The following is an 18765-nucleotide window of genomic DNA, read 5'->3' as shown; positions in this document are numbered from 1 at the left end:
GTTGGTTCAACATAAATGTGATTCATCATAGGAAACAGAACTAAAGACAAAAACCACATGATTATTTCAGTAGATGCAGAAAAGTCTTTTGATAAAATTCAACACTGTTTCATGTTAAAAAAAAAAACTCTCAATAAACTAGGTATTAAAGGAACATACCTCAAAATAATAAGAACCATCTATGACAAACCCACAGCCAACATTTTACTTAAAGGGCAAAAGCTGGAAGCATTCCCCTTGAAAACCAGCACAAGACAAGGATTCCCTGTCTCACCACTTCTATTCAACATAGTATTGGAAGTCCTAGCCAGAGCAGTTAGGCAAGAGAAAGAAATAAATCACGTCCAAACAGAAAAGAGGAAGCCAAATTATCTTTGTTTGCAGACGACGTGATTCTATATCTAAAAACCCCCACAGTCTCAGCCCAAAAGCTCCTTTAGCTGATAAACAACTTCGGCAAAGTTGTAGGATACAAAATCAATGTACAAAAATCACTGGCATTCCTATACATCAACAACAGCCAAACTGAGAGCCAAATCAGAAAGGCAATCCTATTCACAATTGCCACAAAAAGAATAAACTATCTGGGAATACAGATAACGAGGGAGGTGAAAGATCTCTACAATGAGAATCACAGGCCAGGAGTGGTGGCTCATGCCTGTAATCCCAGCACTTTGGGAGGCTGAGGCGGGCAGATTGCCTGAGGTCAGGAGTTCGAGACCAGCTTGGCTAACATGGTGAAATCCCATCTCTACTAAAAATAGAAAAATTAGCCGGGCATGGTGCCATACTCCTGTAGTCCCAGCTACTCGGGAGGCTGAGGCAGGAGAACTGCTTGAACCCAGGAGGCAGAGATTGCAGTGAGCCGAGATTATGCCACTGTACTCCAACCTGGGTGACAGAGCAAGACTCTGTCTCAAATAATAATAATAATAATAAATAAAGAATTACAAAACACTGCTCAAAGAAATCGGAGAAGACACAAACAAATGGGAAAACATCCCCTGCTCATGGATAGGAAGAATCAATATCATTAAAATGGCTATACTGCCCAAAGCAATTTACAGATTCCATATTATTCCTATCAGATTACCAATGACATTATTCAATTTGCAGATTCTATATGATTCCTATCAGACTACCAATGACATTATTAACATAACTAAAAAAAATCTATTTTAAAATTCATATGGAACAAAAAAGGAGCCCAAATAGCCAAAGCAATCCTAAGCAAAAAGAACAAAGCTAGAAGCATCACGTTACCCAATTTCAAACTATACTACAAGTCTACAGTAACCAAAACAGCATGGTACTGGCACAAAAACAGGCACACAGAGCCATGGAACAGAATAGAAAGCCCAGATATAAGGCCCCACATCTATGACTATCTGATCTTTGACAAAGCTGACAGAAACAAACAATGGGGAAAAGACTCTATTCAACAAGTGGTGCTGAGATAACTGGCTAGCTATATGCAGAAGATTGAACCTGGACCACTTCCTTATACCATACAGAAAAATCAACTCAAGATGGATTAAAGACTTAAGTGTAAAACCCAAAACTATAAAAACCTAGGCAATAATATCCTAAACATAGGAACAGGCAAAGATTTCATAACAAAGACACCAAAAGCAATCACAACAAAAGCAAAAATTGACAAGTAGGATCTAATTAAACTTAAGAGCTTCTGCATAGCAAATGAAAGTATCAAGAGAGTAAACAGACAACCTACAGAATGGGAGAGAATATTTGCATCTGACAAAGGTCTAATATCCAGCATCGATAAGGAACTTAAACAAATTTACCAGAGGAAAACAACCAGCCCCACTAAAAAGTGGGCAAAGGACATAAACAGACACTTCTCAAAAGAATACATACATGTAGCCAAAAATCATATGAAAACAGCTCAATGTAACTCATCATTAGAGAAACACAAATCAAACCCACAATGAGATACCATCTTATAGCAGTCAGAATGGGTATCATTAAAAATTCAAAAAATAACAGATGCTGGTGAGGTTGTAGAGAAAAGGGAAGATTTATATATTATTGGTGACAGTGTAATTTAGTTCAACTATTGTGGAAAGCAGTATGGTGATTCCTTAAAGAGCTAAAAGTAGAACTACCATTCCACCCAGCAATCCCATCACTGGGTATATACCCAGAGGAATATAAATCATTCGACCATAAAGACACATGCGTGTGAATATTCACTGCAGAACTATTCACAATGGCAAAGACGTGGAATCAATCTAAATGCCCATCAATGACAGATTGGATAAAGAAAATGTGGTATATATATACCATGGAATACTGTGCAGCCATAAAAAAAGAATGAGATCCTATCTTTTGCAGGAACATGGATGGAGCTGGAGGCTATTATCCTTAGCAAAGTAACACAGGAACAGAAAACCAAATACTAAATTTTCTCACTTGTGAGAGCTAAGTGATAAGAACTTATGAACACAAAGGCTAGTCTCGAGGCTGGGTCTATAGGTGATGGCCTGATGACTAGGGCTCTGGGGTCAACCTGGTGCTGGGGCAGGCCTGAAGCCCAGGGCTGTGAGAGGCAGCCTAGTGCTGGGGATGGTCCAGAGTCCAGGGCCTGGATATTGAGTCTGTAGTGGTTGGCCTGGTGTTAGGTAGTCCCAAAGTCTGGGGCCACTGGGGTCAGCCTGGCAGTGGCACGGGCCTAGAGACCTTCCACCATGCAGGCCTGGAGCCTGGGGCTGCAGGATCCCTCCTGGCACCAGGGCTGGTTTGGAGGCTTAGTCCATGGGTATTGGCCTGGAGGCTGGGCTGTGGAGTCCTGCCTGGTACTGAGTTTTACTGAGAGGGTCCAGTGTTAGGCTCCAAGGCAAAGTCAGGTGTTCACTTCCCTCTCCCTCCCCAACATAGAGGGTGTCTTTCTGCCCTCTGCTGCCTGGACTTGGGGGAGGGGGGATTTGGGTGATGTCAGACTCTCCTTCCTACCCTCTTAAACACCTCTTACTTCTGTGCTACAACCCACTTGCTATAATCTCTCACTTGGTTTCCTTAGCTCTTTGAGGGCATTTCCGTGCATGGAGAGTTGTTCAAATTGATGTTTCTGTGGATAGATGGGCACTGGAAAATCCTATTTCTCCATCTTGCTTATGTGTTGATCCACACAATACCCCCAGTATGAATCTAGTCGACAAGATAAAGACCTCACTGTCTTTGTGTGGCTGAGATGTGTGGCTCATGTCCAGAGTACCTGAGAGTCAGTGATAAGAAACTGCAATATCCTGGAGCTCACACACATCTCTGAACCCAAATCCTTGCCAAAGCCAGGCTTCCAGAGATCCCTGTGCACATAACAAAGGAAGATTCCCAGGGCTGTGCCAGCATTAACCCATTAAGGTACCAATGCTGCACTCACAGCAACCTGGTAACCATGAGGCCCAATATCCATCATGACTACTTAAAGAATGATTATTCTTTGAGTTAAAGCCCCGCAGTCACAGGTGGGACCATACCAGTGGCTCACATATTATATACTTTCACACTGGTTAAGGAATAACCTCTGTCCAGAGCCCCTCAAGTTCTTTGGAGAACTCCAGCTGCCTTGGGCTCCTCCTACAGTCCAGCTGGAGGCCTCCAAAGGCTAGGGCTGAGGTTGGTTCTGATTGCTCACGTGACTAAGCTTCCCCAAAGTCCTACTGGACACCACTCTTGGCTTCCTATGTCCAGAGGACCAATCTATGCCTTGCCTACATCTGGCTCCAGAGAATCCCGGGTAGGTACCTATGGAGTTACTTTGGTATTTTTCACAAGCTGTTGGCCCGTGAGTGAGCTCTCATTCCTATATCTCCCCTGGCAAAGTGAGCCTGACCTTGGTTCCTGGTGCCCAGCTAATCCTCAGGACTACATCTCCCAATTGTCAGCCAGTCTCCCCTAGAATTCTTCTCAGACAGCAGCCCATTGTACAAAACTGCAGCCTCTGAGAGAGCTGGGAAGAGAAGGGGAGGTAATTTAATAATTACCCCTGTATACGTGGGGCTTGTTCTATTGCAAAGGATAAAGACCCATTCAAGCTAGCTTGGTAGAGAGGATTTATTGTAAGCCTCCACATAGAAGATTAAGGGGAGCCTCTGGGAAATCTGGGACCAGAAACTATATTAAAGTTTGCCTCAGTAATTCCAGCTCTGTATTCAAGGCAATTTCAGTTTCCAGGAAGCAGTTGCTAGGGACCTTCCCTCTAATTTAGGTGTTGCACACACCAATACCTACACAGGCATGCACCAATGCCTACATGTGGCAGGCAGGTAAGCTAAGTGTGAGCGTAACAAGGCAGGGTGGAGGCTGGTGGATGGGAGAACATATGGCCCAGGAAAAGCGAGCAGCTGCAGGCCCTAGCTCCAGCTGACTGCAGCCAGGACATGCTGACCCTGTGTTACAGAGCTTCTGGCTTTTTAAGAGAAGCCAAAGAGCTGGGATTTTATGCAAAATATCCCAAAGTCTAAAGATTGGTAACAGATTCACAAAAATGCAGAACACGATATGGTCTGGATGAGATGAGTCTTATTCCGTGACTACCAGTGTTGCCTTTTCAGTTCTTTCACTATTGACCTGACTTGTCCTCCACTGACTGGGGAATTCCCTCTCTTTATTTTTGTTTTGTTTTGTTTTGTTTAGACAGAGTTTCACATTGTCAGCCAGGCTGGAGTGCAGTGGCACGATCTTGGCTCACTGCAGCTTCGACCTCACGTGCTCAAGGAATACTCCCACCTCAGCCTCCCAAGTAGCTGGGACTTGGGCACGCACCACCATACTTAGCCAATTTTTTGTATTTTTTGTAGAGACAGGGTTTCACCATGTTGCCCAGGCTGGTCTTGAACCTCTAAGCTCAGGTGATCCACCCACTCAGTCTCCCAAAGTGCTGGGATTACAGGCGTGAGCCACCACGCCAGGCTGAATTCTTTCTTGACTTCCTATTCAGGCTCCTAAGGAAAGAAAACCAGCTGACCTAGCCAATCCTTTTGGGTTAGATCAGGTCAGGCCGTGATTAGTTTGTCTTAAGGTCAGGGATCTACTCCTGCCTACTCTAATCAACTGTGACCAGCAGGCAAGAGGGGATGTGGGAGCAAAGTGCATTCCCACTTTGGTATGACTCCAAAGCCCAGTCTCTTAACTGCTGCACGCCATCCTGCCTCAGTTAGGTCAGAAGTCTGAAAAGGTCTGAAGTGGCTTTTGTAGATATTACACTTTCCAAGAAGGGGTTTGGTGAAGAGGTATTTCAGCTTCCTCCTAAAGCGGCATCAGCTTCTCCTTTTTCTTTTCTCCCCGCCCCTCCACCCATGTTTTGTTCCATTTCTCCTAGTCTCCATACAAAACCAGTAAAGTGATTTTCTTGCTGGCTAGTAAAATTATAAAATGATTTAAATTGCTCTCTTCTCTCTCTTGAAACAGCTTTTTCCCTGTCAGTAAGAAGCAGGAAGATGAATGAAAGAAAACAGGTCAGCATTTCTAGCTTTTCAAGCTGTTTTTCAATAAGGAAAGAGGCAAAGAAAACTCCAGAGATGGATATGAATTGCACTGAAAACATTTCCTCTGGGAGAAAAGTCGCTGCTTCCCTGAGAGGGCTCATTTATTGATTTAATCAGCCTGTGGGGGCACCTTCTCCAGTGAAAGACGTTGAGTTGGAGTGGCCTGGTCTGCAGTGTGTGCCTATGGTCCTGTTAGCGCTGCTGCCGCTGAGGTGGATGGTGCTTTTCCCCTGTGCCCAGGTGTGTGATGGGGGAAGACGCACCTCCCCGTGAATGCTGGTGTGCTCCCTGTCACTCCAGGATGTCACTTGTCCTGATGTCCTATCTGAGTTCTCTGTAGGCATGCTTCAAGAAATCTGATGACTTTGGGAGAAAGAAGATGATACATTCTTTTCTTTTCTTTTTGAGACAGAGTCCCTCTCTGTTGCACAGGCTGGAGTGTGGTGGCTCAATCTCAGCTCACTGCAATCTCTCAACCTCTGCCTCCTGGGTTCAAGCGATCCTCCTGCCTTAGCCACCCACATAGCTGGGATTATAGGTGCCCACCACCATGCCTTGCTAATTTTTGTATTTTTAGTAGAGACAGGGTTTCACCATATTGGCCATGCTAGTCTGGAATTCCTAACCTCGAGTGATCCACCCACCTTGGCCTCCCAAAGTGCTGAAATTACAGGCGTGAGCCACCGCGCCCAGCCAGATGATACATTCTTGATTCCCCCAAATTCCTAGAGTGTAAGAGCCAGAAGGGCCCTCCACTCAACCCCATTGAGTGGGGTTTTCCATACAGATGAGGAAACTGAGGCCCAAGAGGCAACCTGCCCACCTGTTGTGACTGAGAGCTGCACCTCAAGGAAGACTGGTCTTTCCTATAAAACTCTCCCCTCAGAGTTGCTCTGGACTGACAGAGAAAAAAGAGCACCCAGTCTCCAGGGGCAAGAGCAAGGCTCTATAAAAAGGATGATCTGTGTATTTATTTTGTCTCCTGTTGTCTTTGGCATGGCTCTGCCCGCCAGTCCTTAACCCTTTGCAGAGCTCCAGGCAGTGTCTCCATGGTGGATTAGGGTCTAATCACTAGGAGAAGGGCAAGGGCAAGCTCTTTAAAGAGCAGCAAATATGGAAAGTTCCCTAGTGAGTGTTAGGGGATATGTACTGGGGAGCTGGGGGGACGGACCTGGAGGGAGAATGAGGGCGCGAGAAAACTGTCTTCCAGGACTTCCCACCAGCGGAATGGCACTTTTGACAAATTTTCCTTATTTGTCTGTGAAGGGGATTCAGATCATTCAAGATGGACTCAAGTGGTTGCTAAGGCAACAGTGTTACAGTCATCACTGCCATGGAAACCCTTTCTGTGGCATAATATAAATATTTTCCTTTAAGAATGAGAAAGAGAGTTGAGTGGGCGACAAGTTGTTTTCTAATGCTCACGCGCCATGGCCGAAGTCTGCAATGGATGGGAGAAAGGGGAGGACCAAATTAGCTCAGATTCTTTACAGTTCACAGCATCAGCTGTTTTTATTTATTTGTTTTAGATAGCAAAGCCAAAAAAAAGTTGGAGGGGGGCAAAAATGCCAACCAAAATAGTCCATAGTTCTGAAGTAGAGAGAAGTCAGAATTTCCCGTTTTCTCTTGTTTCTCTCAGGGATGGTCTGTCTGTAAGACTGGAGCTCCTTGGAAGCAGTGCCGAGGGCATTGTCAAGAGTTTCCAGGGCCTCCTCCTTCTCCTGAAACCTTCTTCAAGGGAAGATAAAGTTTTAAGAGAGTTCAAGAGTATGAGAGACTTCCAGGGAGTCGTAGTTTTTGTCATGACAAGCATGGACATTTTCTTGCCTCATGGACTGTTTCAAGGTAGAGACCACATATAAAAGGATTCTTACTGTGGCCACCTTGGACATCTTCCCATATCTACAAGGTGTTGTGGCCACATCGTCACTGCACCCAGTTTCCTCAGAAGAAATACCTGTTGCTTAGGTGGGGAGACAGGACCCATTGACCTGGGAGGGAACTTCCAATGCCAAGATTCTAGAATTTCATAGTTCTTCTCTCAATAACTTATGATTCTAAGAGTCAATGGTTCTGTATTCAAGGATTCTCTGGTTTTATTATTCTAAGAGCCTGCTTTTAAAAATTGGGTATGAGAGCAAGCCCCGAGGGCAGCAGCTATAGGCAGGCTGGAGAAAATGTTTCCTGTTTTGCCGCTGCCGTAGTCTCTTCATGATCACTCCCAGCGCCCAGAACACCGATGTCAAGGCCTTGCCTGGCTCTTCTTCAGATGGTTTTCTATTGCAAGAGTTTTGCTGGCAGAGAGCTTAGGATGAAACAGGCTTACAGAAGGCATGGCCAGGCTGCAGGGATGACTGGGACCTGAAAACAGCCAGCATCATCATTCTTGAAAGTTGACTGACTTTCCTGTATTTATTTTCCATGGACTATGAGGAGGAGAATAATAGTGGTTCTCTAATCAAGGGGCATTCACGGAAGGGCCTAAGCCGGCAACCTGACCCTGTAGACCTGCTCTGCTCCAGAGAACAGTAGAGGGAGAGGGTGGCTTTGCATGGAAGCTTATGCTATAGCAAGATGAAAAGATTGGCTTGGGAGACTGAGAAGGCTCAGAATTTTTATTCCAGTCTATCTACTAGCTCCCAGGGGATGTGTCTGGGAGAAGTCTCAGTTGTGTGATGCTGGGAGGAGCTTTAGATCCCCTCAGCCCTGGCTTACTGGTCTGCAATGGGAGAATAGCACAATTAATGGAGCAGAGAATAACCAAATCTGTTAAATGATTTCAGGTTTAGCAACGAGGCATGTACACGTATTTAACAATTCTCAGAATGTCAAGGAACCCTCCTCAGAGCAAGAGCTTGAATTTACAAAAGAAACACTACCTCTTTTATCACATAGTAAAATAAAGGACCATGTCTGCTTCAGGACATGGCTGGTTACAATTTTGTTTTAAAGAAATCACCAGGTGGGTGCACGGCTAAGGGATCCTTGATAAGTTGTTTTTCCTCTCACTGTGTAAACAGCTTTATTGCTGTTTCAGTTTATATAATTAACACTTGCTCTTTGGAATAATTTAAACAGTATAAAAGTGTAGGAAATAACTTAAAAGTTCACCTTCCTACAGAAGCTGAATTTTATGAAATAATTAATTAATTAAAATAAAAATCATTTAAAATCCCACCACCCCGAGATGATCCCATCAGCCACTTGTTGACAATATTTCGTATACACATAAATTTTATACATACACGTCTTTAACATAAATGAGATTGTTTTTATTTTGGGAGATATTTTTAAATATGCAGTCTTTTGCTATCTTACTTTCCTGCTTCCCTTCTGCGTGCCTCTTTATCTGCACCAACTCTTCTTCCCATTTCAGGTAACCCCTGAAAACCACCTGGTGTAGAACCACCTTGTCTAGAAACCAGGGAGGCAGGGAAATATTAAGAAGAAATATATTCTAGAAATTTCTTCAACTCTTCTGAAACAGATCTAACCCTTTAATTACCTTAGTCTCCAGTGGTTTTCTGGTTTTTGTTTCTTTGTTTGTTTTCCTTTTGTTTGGATTTTAATTGGGGGTTTGGGTGGCTACTTGGAACCAGGGTGCCATGAGTAATACTGAATCTGTGGTCATTAAACGCCCATGGACTCTTGCTCCTATCAGATAGATCCCAAGGAGAGGGACTCATGAAGGGAAGAGTATGTCAATTTTTTCATTTTAAAAGGTAGAGCAAAGTTGATCTCTAAAAGGGGCACTATAACATTTCTACTTATAAAGAAAGACAGTATTTGGGGGAACCTCACCCCAATATTCCCATAACTAATAGCTGTTTTCACTCTCTTCAACTTTTGCCATTCTGGTGGGGCTAAAGTGATACCTCATAATTTTAAGTGCTGCATTTCTCTGATGGTTGGGGGTGCTGGGCATATTTTTATATATTTATTGGCCACTTTGTATTTCTGTCAATTGCCTGTTTAAAGCTTTTACCTTTTCTTTCCCTATTACCTTTTTTCACTTTTTAATTTGGAATAATTTTAAACTTTCAGAAGATAGCCACATGATATCACTGGGGTCACTAACCTTAGATCACTTGGCTAAGGTTCTTCGCCACAAAGTTATTTTCCCCAAGTTTGGGGTTTCTCTTGACTTTGAGCCTCAGTGCCCAGCTCTCCAACCAGATCTAAATATTGCAGCTGACACACCAGAAATCCCTGCCAGTTATAGACAAAGGCCAGTCATGGACGGGCAATGATCTTGCAAAGTCTGCTGGCTTCTCCACTGATTGTTATATGACAATAATAGTTGTTGACACTTTTTGAGTTCTTACTGTGTGCCATAGGAAGCCTATGGAATCTTTCATTGTTACTCATTGATTTCAAGCAACCTGTCTCAATCCTTAGCAATGTACCTTTTGTCAATAATTAATTTTTAGTCCAAGTAGCAGATGTTCATAACTTGAAAGTCAAATGGTGCTACAGGGCCCATATTGAAAACCCCAAGGCCTTTACCCACGCCTTCCACCACCCCATTCTCCAGTTCTGTTGCCTAGGGCAACTATCCACAAAACTTTTAGCCAGCTCTTCTAGTATTTGCTTCTATATTTTTTTCCTAATGTTTAACCTATCATTTTTAGCCATTTTCTACTAACCTTCCACCATGGTAGATGAGGACTTAGTTTTCATATACTAATGCTCCTTCTCATTTTGTCTCTTGCATCTTCCAAACATAGTTATTTCACAATGTTTGGTTAAATTGACATCCATATTTCATTCTGGCTATACAAATATTTTTCATGGTTGAATCAAGAAGTGGGCTATATTATGCTTTAATTCTTATATGGCCCTTAGTTTCTCCAGGGCTTATAATTTATGTTTCACATTTGCATGCTTTTCTGCAGTGTTATTTTCCCCCCAAATGCTCCATCATCCCTAACTTATTCCAATCTACTGAATTTTCTGTAGGTTTAACCACATCACTTTGATGTATTTTTTCCCCAGAGACTGTTTCTGGTTTAAAGTTCTTTCTCATAGCATCATGTTCTTGTTTTATGATGCAATATCATTTCTTTTTTTCCTTTTTTTCTTCCTTGAGACAGAGTCTCACTCTGTTGCCCAGGCTGGACTACAGTGGCATGATCTCAACTCACTGTAACCTCAACCTCTGCCTTCCGGGTTCAAGCGATTCTCTTGCCTCAGCCTCCCTAGTAGCTGGGACTACAGGCGCGTGCCACCACACCTGGCTAATTTTTTTGTATTTGTAGTAGAGACAGCATTTCACCATATTGGCCAGGCTGGTCTTGAACTCCTGACCTTGTGATCCACCCACCTCGGCCTCCCAAAGTGCTGGGATTACAGGCATGAGCCACCACTCCTGGCCACAATATCATTTCTAATGTTCCCTATACTGTCTGTTTCCCCCACATTCCTTTTTCTTTTCTGGATATTTTGTCTCTCCTATGTTGGAAGCTTTCCTCGTATGTCGTATCCTTGGCTATCTATTCATTTTAAGAGTGAGGCACTAAAAGTCTTGTAGGAAGCTCTGCAGTGTGTGTATAGAGCTGTCAGCTGATTGGCTTTTCTTTAGGGTTTTCAAATCCTGAGCCATCATTTTCACAGGGACAAACTCAAATATCAGCTTCCTGGCTTTGTGGGATGAAGAGGGGACCTAGGATCCCAACACACTCTATGCAGACCTTCAACCAGTGACTCTTGTTTTCAGACCAACGCCTCATCCCTTTTCTCAGCAGAGCCTCCAAATCCCAAGCCTCTCAGTATTTCTCTGGGTTCCTCTTCATGCCAATTTTTTTATGACAGACCCTTAAGTTATACTTTGCTCCTGTCCGCTGAGTCAGCAACCACTTCTTCGTTTGCTATTTGTCCTCCAAAAACTCATCTAAATGTCTTGTCTGCTGTTGCCCTCCTGTTCTCCTTGTCCTTGTGCCCATTTTTATTCTTTACTATCATCTTGGCAAGGTTTTGGTAGGGCAGAGAAATGAACAACTGTAGTCAATCAGCTTTTTAAAACTGAAACCCATTATATGAGTTCTGAAACACTGAGCCTCCCAAAAGAAAGGAAGTAGAGTCTCAATTCCTTTCTTCTGGAAATCTCCTTGCCACCTACAGAAACTTGCCAACTTATTTTTAAGGTAAATCTTCAGTTTCTCTGAACCAAAAGCTATGCATGGATAGACTTTAACAACCTTACCCTCAAAGGCTTTAAAATTGCAGACACAAGATGCAGACATGGGGACAATTAGGAATCAGTTCAGCATGGTGGGTAATAAAGTGCTGTCTTACGTGGCATGGGAAAATCTTTGAATTAAAAATCACCCTTTGGTCTTCTCTAAACAGAAGGGTAATGCCTCATTGTAATTCCTGGTGTGACTTGTCTTCTGACATCAAGGTCAGACTATTTCCCTGGAATGTCGTCAGACAAACTTCTAAAATATCTCACAAAACCTCAAGGCAAGCTCTGGACATTTTTAGGCATATACAGTATCTAGAACACAGCCAGTTCTTAATCAGTTGCTTCATAGCTTGGGATCGAATGACTTTAATGCCTTTTAGAATTTGCCTTCTTCATTTGTAACCAAGGCTATAAATCCGGTTCCTATGTATTTCCTAGTTAAAAGTATGCTACAGCCTAGGAAGCTTCCAATTTGCCTTCTTCACTAGTAACCAAGGCTGTAATCCAGTTCCTGCATATTTCCCAGTTAAAATTATGCTATGGCTTAGAAAGCTTCCAATTCAAAATCTCTTCTGTGGATAACAGGAGTGAAGGATAGGAAGAAAGGGGAGGACAGCTCCTCCCATCACAGGCCCAGAGACTTAGGAAGAACAAATGGTTTGGGGAACCAGGCCCAGGGCCCCACTGCCATGCAGCCTCAGGACACTCTTGGGAGAGAGTTGCTTAAGGCTGTAGGTAAGAAGGAAAGGGACTGGGGAGGGGAGGGTCCTGGGTGGGTGGTAACAATTTGTCTCATTGGTTCATGCCTATGGTTGAAATATACTGCTCTGGGGTGTGCATTGGAATCACCTGGGAAACTTTAAAAAACGATTGATTCCTGGGTCTCAACCCAGATCAATTAAATCAGAATCTCCAGGCAAAAGGCCTAGGCATTCAGTTTTTTAGAGCTCCCCAACTAATTCTAATGTGCATCCTGGACTGAGAACCGCTGGGCTTGACCTTCGCTTTTCACTCACTCATTCAGCAAGTATTTACTGAGTGTTTACCACATGCCAGGCATCTCCCTAGGTGCTGGGGACTGGGCACTGAATTAATCAGACAAAGGTTCCAGCCTTCAGGGAACCAGCCTTCTAGTGCTTCCTCCACAGGGTGTGCCTCAAGGCTTCAGGGCACAGGCTTTAGAAACAGACCCCACTATAAGCCACATCCTACCATAGGCAACAGAACCCTGGGCATGTGCCAGCCACTCTGAGTCTCCTTCAGTATGTCCATAGCTGACATATGGCTCTTCATACCCGCTTCACAAGGTAGCCACAGAGGGAAGGGAGGTTATGAATGTGAGTCGAGCCTGGCAGGGAGGAAGGAGTGGGGAGAGAGAGGGGAAGGAGCCGGGCACCTTGGAGATGTTGCGGAAGAGGTGCCTCCTCACACACCAAAGAGGGAAGCAATCAGAGCCATTCCAGGGAAAAGCAATCCAACAATTTTTTTTTTTTTTGAGACGGACTCTCACTCTGTCATCCAGGGTGGAGTACAGTGGCGCAATCTTGGCCCACTGCAACCTCCGCCTCCCAGGTTCAAGCAATTCTCCTGCCTCAGCCTCCCAAGTAGCTGGGACTACAGGCCCCCACCACCATGCCCCAGCTAATTTTTGGATTTTAGTAGAGACAGGATTTCACCATGTTGGCCAGGCTAGTCTCAAATTCCTGACCTCAAGTGATCCACCCGCCTCGGCCTCCCAAAGTGCTGGGATTACAGGCGTGAGCCACTGTGCCTGGCCACAATCAAACAAATTTTAAGTAAAATCTGAAAAACTGGGAAGAAAAAAAAAATTTTAAAGAGGCTTTTTGAGCAAAGTGCAGGAGAAGGAGGAAACAAATGTAATAACTGCCTCCCTCCTGCCAACTGGTTGACTACAGAAACTTTGCACCTTATAAAAGGTTTCACACCATGCAAGAGCCCAGCTGGAGCGGTAGGTGAGAGAGCCACTGGGAATGAGTCTGAGGAACAACAAATGGTACAAAGTTTTGATGAGGCTGGCGAAGAGGGCAGGAGTGGGGAGACAAAGCCCCAGGAAGAACGATTTGGAGGAATCTAAGAGATCATATGTCCCAAACCTCTGTGCCTAAAGGGCCTGCCTGTAGGTCATACAACCGGTTAGTACAAAGTCTGGGAAAAGAGGAGTCCCAGGGCTCCCTACGGCTTTTCCTCCTCACCCCACAAATGAGAGTGACAGATCTGGAGAAAGTATTTAATTCCACAAAGCAGGCACAGCCCTGTGATCTGTGTTAATCTGATTTTATCCACCCTATTCTGGGTCCTCCTGCAGGGGATGGAATCTCAAGGGAAACTCAGGTTTTAACGAGCTGGGCTACCTCTCATTCCAATGACCTGCTGCCCTGGCATCTCCAGAGGCCAGTGGCAAAGGGTGCCCCTCCAGCCTGACTTGTTGGGTCCAGAAAAAAGCGTGGGGGATGGTCGCTAAACCACTTTACCATGAGTCTTGCAGAAACTGAGGCCCAAGGTTGAGGCCTAGTTGAGAAGAGGGCTCAGAGGCACTTCACTGAGGTCTGAATAAGGAGAGAGTTTTGAGGGTTTTTGTCCATCCTTCCTCTTGTGCAAGGAAAGGACATCTTTCTTTCCTCTGAACAATATAAGTCTGTTCCTTGTTCAGTTGCCTTTATTCATTAAGGACTATCTGAAGCATGTGTAGAGATTTGATAGGAGGGAATATCTAAAGAGTGAAATTTCTATGAAAATAAAAAGCAGTACAAAGATGAGTGGTTGGAGCAGACAATAAATCCAGTTTCTGAGTCCAGAGGGCAGCCAAGATTGCTACATGTTGGACTCGAGACATCTTTAGATGGTGGAGCGAGGACGGCACTGGCAAGCTGACGGGTTTCCTTGTTTGCAGTGTGAATGTCTTTGGTGATGGCATAGACATGAGGGTCACAGTCATGGTTATTTCTCAGTGTAGATGGTGAAAGATGTGGATGAAAGAGTGTAAAACATACCTGACAGCAGAATCCAGTTACAGGTGGATAACAAAACCTTCAAGGCAATAAACAGGACCAGAATCTGATAAACCACAAGGTTGTGCTATTTTTTCACTGAAATGCAAAACGTTCTCTATGATCAGCTCCATTTCTGATTAAAAATAACCACACTAAGATTATTCTTACTTGAGAAATAAGTCAAATCTTATTAGATTTGGCCTGATTATTTAGATAAGTGCAGTAAGAATGGTAACTGATCACATAGACCTTTTGAAGTTTTCTTTGTTGGACATCTCTATGACGAATCTCAGATAAGACTTTTAAAATGCTTCTCAAGACCAGACAGCCAAGCCAGGAACTCCCCACTAGATTTTACTGGCAATACCTATAGATTTGGATTAATTCCTCTTCTTGAGGTCCCCAAAATTTCCTGGGTCTGCTGGGAAGTGGCTTTCCTTTCTCACCTCTATGGCTGCAAGCACTGCAAGCCAGGTACCAAGACAAGTCTTCCTTCCTTCCTTCCTTCCTTCCTTCCTTCCTTCCTTCCTTCCTTCCTTCCTGCCTTCCTTCTTTCCTTCCTTCCTCCCTCCCTCCCCCCTCCTTCCTTTCTCTCTTTCTTTTCTTTTCTTTCTTTCTTTCTCTTCTTTCTTTCTTCTTTCTTTCTTTCTTTCTTCCTCCTCCTTTCCTTCCTTCCTTCCTTCTCCTCGCCTCCTCTCCTCCTCCGCCCTCCTCGCCTCCCTCCCTCCTTCCTTCCTTTCCTTCCTTCCTTCCTTCCTTCCTTCCTTCCTTCCTTCCTTCCTTCCTTTCTTGATGGAGTTTTGCTCTTGTTGCCCAGGCTGGAGTGCAATGGCACGATCTCGGCTCACTGCAACCTCCACCTCAAGGGTTCAAGCAATTCTCCTGCCTCAGCCTCCCAAGTAGCTGGGAATTACAGCCATGCACCACCACGCCCAACTAATTTGGTATTTTTGGTACAGAGACAGGGTTTCATCATGTTGGTCAGGGTGGTCTCAAACTTCTGACCTCAGGTTATCTGCCTGCCTTGGCCTCCCAAAGTGCTGGGATTAGAGGCATGAGCCACTGTGCCCGGCCCAAGTCAGGTTTTCCTAAGAGGGTTTTTGTAGGCTCCACATAGTCAGCCTTGATTTCTTAAAACTGGCCATATCTGAATCTATGTATCATTTTCAAATATAACATTATAGTCAAAGCCTTTGTTATAACAAACGTGTCCAATTACATCTTATAAAGAGAACATATTCTTTTTGTTTTTATTTCATGGGTCCATACTGTGTGTATATATATCTATATTTATGGGGCTACATGAGATGTTTTGATACAGGCATGAAATGCATAATGATCACATCATATAAAATGGAGTATCCATCCTCTCAAGCATTTATCCTTTGTGTTACAGACAATCCAGTTATGCTCTTTTAGTTATTTTTAAATGTACAATCAAATTATTATTGACTATAGTCACCCTGTTGTGCTATCAAATACTAGGTATTCATTCATTCATTCTTTTTTTTTTCCACCCATTAACCATCCCCACCTCCCCCCATCATTCTCCTGCTACCCTTCCCAGCCTCTGATAACCATCCTTGTACTATCTTCATGTGTTCAATTGTGTTTATTATTTATTTAATTATTTATTTTTTGAGAGGGAGTCTCACTCTGTTGCCCAGGTTGGAGTGTAGTGGCATGATCGTGGCTAACCGCAACCTCTGCCTCCCGGGTAGAAGTGATTCTCCTGCCTCAGCCTCTTAAGTAGCTGAGATTACAGATGCCCACCACCAAGCCTGGCTAATTTTTGTATTTTAGTAGAGACAGGATTTCACCATGTTGGTCAGGCTGGTCTTGAACTCCTGACCTCAACTGATCTGCCCGCATCAGCCTCCCAAAGTGCTGGGATTACAGGTGTGAGCCACTGTGGCCAGCCTGTTTTGATTTTCAGATTCCACAAATAAGTAAGAACATGTGACGTTTGTCTTTCCGCGCCTGGCATATTTCACTTATGATAATGAGCTCTAGTTCCATCTGTGTTGTTGCAAATGACAGGGTCTCATTCTTTTTAATGGATAAATAGTACTCCATTGTGTATATGTACCACAGTTCCTTTATCCATTCATCTGTTAATGGATACTTAGGTTGCTTCTAAATTTTGGCTATTGTGAATAGTGCTGCAACAAACACGGGGGTGCAGGTATCTCGTTGATAGACTGATTTCCTTTCTTTTGGGTATATACCCAGCAGTAGGATTGCTGGATCATATAGTAGCTCTATTTTGAGTTTTCTGAGGAGCCTCTGAACTGTTCGAGGAGAGCAGACTCTGACTGCATCTCTGCAAATAATTATATTACCATGAAAATAAGAATACTCAATATGACTTTCCAAATTCTGGAAAGTCTAGGCAGAAATAAAAGATAAATGTTTCATTCTGTTTACAAAAGCATACTCTGCTAATGAGTTACAGACAGCTTCAGAGGAAAGAGAAAGGGCTTCCTTAAATCCAGCAACAGTATTTCAAACAAAAGCCATAACTATTCTTCTTCAGTTTGTTCTGTTTCATGTAATTAATTCTTGTTCTGCTTGATCTTAGTTGTATTGGTCTGCTCAGGCTGCCGTGACAACATGCCATAGACTGGGCAGTATAAGCAAGGGAAAATTCTCACAGTTTGGAGACTGAAAATCCAAGATCACAGTGCCAACATGATTGGCATCTGATGAGGGCTCTCCCCTTGGGCTGCAGATGGCCAAGCCCACTGTGTGCTCACATGACCTCTTCTTTGTGTAAATGTGGAGAGAGAGCGAGCGAGCGAGCAAGCATTAACTCTCTAGTGTTTCTTTTTATAAGAACACTAATCTTACTTGATCAGGGCCTCATCCTATGACCCATTTAACCTGAATTACTTTCTTAGAGGCCCCATCTCCAAATACAGCCGCGCTGGGGATTAGAACTTCAACGTATGAACTTTGGATATATACAAACATCAGTCCATAGCACTTAGATTAGCAGTTTTATGAACCCATAAGCTTCTCCACTAGAGTTCTGGAAGTTCTTACTTAGTCCAGTGCTATGGTCTTAAAGTTATGTGAGCAATGCTATCAGAATCCTGTAGCCCAGAGTGCTTGACATAGTCCTTTCCATGGGTCTCTGAGACAATTCCTTATTGCTGAAAATGAAGCATGCTGGCCTGTAGCTGGTTGCAAATGCTTTCAGAGAAGAATCAGAGTAAAACAAAAATTATCTGTGAATGACAAAAGGCTTAAAATGACCATGGCTAAAGATCTGATGAGAGTTCATAATAAAAAATATGCAAGTAACAAGGAAATTCAGTTGTCTCTGTGGCATGCAACATTTTAAATATTAAAATGATGGAATTATGATTGATAACAGTTTTCCAGTAAGGACAACTGAACTGTTGTGCAGTTCCAAATCTGAACAAGGACAATGACAGATTTCTATGAACTTCATACAATTTCTGAAATACTTATACTAATAACATTGACCCACACAAATATGACACAGGGAAGGTTAAGCGTCTCTTTATATAACAATGCTTTTCATGCAATTCAATATACCAAATAAACCTAATTATTTTTTAACTTTTCTGTTTTTAGAAAGTGAAAGAACAAATTCTTTGAGATTTTGCAGGCGTCCCCTGAGAAATCTCAAGGTCAGTTCGAGATCAAGATTCCATTTAGGATTTTATTTTGGGAAGGCCAAATTGTCAAAAATATCAAGAGGTTTGAATAGTTAACTAAACAGAACTCTAGGCCACTGTGAAACAATACTTAGTTACCAATTTAACCAAAGCGATAGTAAAAGAATTCAAAAGTAAATATACGTAAAAACACAATTGTTAAAAAAAAAAAAAAAGCTTAGCTCTTTTACTGAAGCCAATTTTTTAAAAACTTTATAAATCTGTTTGCTCTTATCCAGTTTTGATTGCACAAGATAAGATTTCTTTTCCAATATCCCTTTCTAAAATTTACTTTTATTGAGGTAAAATATACATATATAACTTGCTATATTTACCATCTTAAATGTACAGTTCAGTGGTAATAAGTACATTTATAT

The 18765-nt window shown here is 43.1% G+C and overlaps 1 long non-coding RNA gene across 1 annotated transcript; it reads right to left on the bottom strand.

Annotated features, from left to right (window-relative positions):
• Window positions 1–7009: 7009 nt before the first annotated feature.
• Window positions 7010–9768, bottom strand: LOC108524732 (uncharacterized). Its single transcript, XR_001884115.1, has 2 exons — window positions 9586–9768; window positions 7010–7868 (listed from the first exon to the last, which is right to left on the bottom strand). It is a non-coding gene; the product is annotated as an uncharacterized LOC108524732 (long non-coding RNA).
• Between the last annotated feature and the right edge of the window lie 8997 nt (window positions 9769–18765).

Source organism: Rhinopithecus bieti, unplaced genomic scaffold (assembly GCF_001698545.2).
Source record: "Rhinopithecus bieti isolate Rb0 unplaced genomic scaffold, ASM169854v2 scaffold_2432, whole genome shotgun sequence".
Taxonomy (NCBI): Eukaryota; Metazoa; Chordata; class Mammalia; order Primates; family Cercopithecidae; genus Rhinopithecus; species Rhinopithecus bieti.
The sequence above is the reverse complement of the archived record's forward strand: the minus strand, read 5'-3'. Positions and strand labels throughout refer to the sequence as shown.